The sequence below is a fragment of the Apteryx mantelli genome, unplaced genomic scaffold (genome assembly GCF_036417845.1).
Source record: "Apteryx mantelli isolate bAptMan1 unplaced genomic scaffold, bAptMan1.hap1 HAP1_SCAFFOLD_40, whole genome shotgun sequence".
Classification (NCBI taxonomy): Eukaryota; Metazoa; Chordata; class Aves; order Apterygiformes; family Apterygidae; genus Apteryx; species Apteryx mantelli.
This window is the reverse complement of record NW_027118755.1, coordinates 1,485,001-1,487,500: the sequence shown is the minus strand read 5'-3', so window position 1 is coordinate 1,487,500 and position 2,500 is coordinate 1,485,001. Positions and strand designations below refer to the sequence as shown.

Sequence of the window (2,500 nt, the reverse complement as noted above, 5' to 3'; positions counted from 1 at the left end):
CTAGCTGCGTTCTTCATCGACGCACGAGCCGAGTGATCCACCGCTAAGAGTTGTCTCGGTTTCGGTTCCCACTGCGCGTGCAGGGGGACTGGGCAGCCTTCAGCAGCCCCTGAGGGCCCCCCCTCCGCTCCACCTCCCTCCTCACGCCAACGCCAGCGCCTCGCTGCTGAGCGAGGGATGGCCGAGAGCCAGAGAGAGGGGCTCGCCTCGCTGACTGTACGAGCACAGAGTGGGGGGGGAAAAGGGAAAAGGAAAACCCGAACAAGAAGGGCGGGTAGCCCTCGCTCCCGACCTGGGACAACCCTTTGCTCGCTTCGAGTCCGGCCCAGGCGCCCGGCTCGGCCCGGCCCGGCCCGGCGGGGAGCAGCGCGCCGGCCGTGCCGCCTGCCTCAGGGACGCTGGGGGAGGGGGCGGGTCCCCGCGGACCCCCAGCGTCGGAGCCCGGCCGCCACCGGCAGTGGCACCGCCCGCTGCCCGCGCGCCCGCGGCCCACCGGCCCCGCGCTTCCCAGCTCCTCGCTCGCCTCGCCGGCCTCCGGCTCCGCCGTGGCCCTGAGGCGGCGCCCACACCCACGTGCGCGCGCACACACAGCCTCCCGGACGACACCATGCGCTCTCCCGTCCCTTCTGCGGACAGACGCCTGGCGGCGGGCGGGCGGCAAGGCGGGACAGACGGGTCGGCACCCGCTCTCCCTGTCTCCACATGGAGACTGGGGGGGGCCGCCCCTGCCGCCCGCCTGCCGCCCGCCTGCTGCCCAGCGAAGCTGGGTTGGGCAGAGTGAGGCAGGCGCGCTGGATGGCGGAGTGCCGGCAGGTAGGGGGCCGCCAGCGGCCACAGCGGCAGACCGAGAGCCCCAGCCAGGGAGGAGAGCGGATCGCGCCGAGGCGCGGCGTCCGCACCACCCATCCCGGTGGCAAACACGCGCTTGCGCCGGGGTCACGCGTTCGAGGCAGGCCGGTGCGAGCCGACCGCGCGGCGTCCCTCCACTGAGACCAGACCGTGGAGAGAGGGGGCAGGGTACCCCTCTCCGTCCCGGCTGCCCGCAGGGTGCGCGCGGGGTGCGCCGGCTGGCGTGGGGGGGCACGGCGCCCGCACGCGCCAGCCCCCCGGCCCTCCGGCAGCACACCCGGCTGCCCCCCAGGTCACATCGGGCCGCCCGAGTCTTTAAACCCCCGCCCAGCTCTCCTGCCGAGAACCCTCGGGCCCGGAGCCCGGGGCCCATGGCCATCCCTACCTGGGGCAGCTACCGGCAGCTGTGGTGGCCAGTGGCCCTCCGCTCCTCCTGCAACCCCCCCACCCCGCCTGGCCCGCTCACAGCACGGTCCCCGCGGCATGGCGTGGGGTGGCTGGAGCGGTGGGGGGGGGGGGGAAGGGAAAGTGGAAAGGGCGGGAGGGCACGGCCAGTGCGGCACGCACGGCGCGGCGCCCAGGAGGAGCGAGCTGGCACATGGGACCACACGGGTAGGTCACCGAGGGGGGGCAGGAGGAACGCAGACGCTAGGTACCTGGTCCTGGGGTGAGGGAAATGACCTGAGATCCCCACGGGGGTGCCTCCCCCACCACTGCCTGCTGCTGGGCCACCGCCGCCTCACGGCGATGGCGGCAGCCTTGGCGGCGGCAGCGATACAAGGCACAGAGGGGAAACCCAGCACCCGCCAGCCGGCTCCAGCGCCCCTCGGCGGAGCGTCTGCCCGCGGGGTGCGCCCGACACCCGCCGCCACGACCTCGTCCTCCTCCCGGGGCCCGGGGTTTCCCTCAGTAACCCGGCGCCCGGCGGCAGCTGCGCCCGGGAGGAGAGCCGTGGTTTGGGCCGCCCGCTCGGGCACGACCCGTCGCCTCGCGTGGCCTGGCGCGACGGCCCCCGCTCGGGGTCCGCCGCCGCCCGGCGCCCGCCCCGCACGCCATCCCGGAACGCCTGTCCTCGCCGTCTCTGCAAGACGGGCTGCTCCGCCGCAGCCCGCCGCGGGTCCGCCCCCCACCGCTTAGGGGTGGCGACCCGTCGGCACCCGTCCCGACCCGGGGTGCCATCTCGCTCGCGTCTCCGCCCGCCGCTTCCTCCCACGGGCGCCGGGGGAGCAAGCCCCGCCGACCCTCCCGCGCACTGCCGCCCGCTCCCCGCCGGACCCTCCCCCGGGCCCGACCCTCCCCTGCCCCGGCGGCGGCGGATCGCCGTCGGGTGACGGGGGGGGGCCGGCTCCCGGCGGTGGGCACCGGCGGCGGGCGCCAGCGGAGGCGAGAGGGGCAGACGGGGGCGGTCCCCCACCGGCCTCGGGGAATCGGCGGCGGGCCTTCGGCGAGCGAGCCCCGGGAGGGCCGTACAGCCGCCGGCGGGCCGAGCCCCGTGCTCGGCCCTGTGGCGCAGAGTGCAGGACAGGCGAACTCGGGTACATGCGCGGCAACCGGGACGCGGCGGGCAGGGGCCCGTCGGCGTCGGCAACGAGGCGCGGTGGCCCGGCGGCGGCCCGGCGGCGGGCCAGCGCCGCTCTCGGAATGCCACGCT

General features: G+C 76.7%; 1 non-coding gene across 1 annotated transcript in view; it reads right to left on the bottom strand.

Moving 5' to 3' along the window:
• The window catches only part of LOC136996539 (5.8S ribosomal RNA), a 153-nt gene extending 101 nt beyond the window's left edge, over positions 1–52 (bottom strand). Inside the window, exon 1 of the ribosomal RNA XR_010887586.1 lies at positions 1–52. This exon is cut by the window's left edge and continues 101 nt beyond it. This is a non-coding gene — a ribosomal RNA (5.8S ribosomal RNA).
• Between the last annotated feature and the right edge of the window lie 2,448 nt (positions 53–2,500).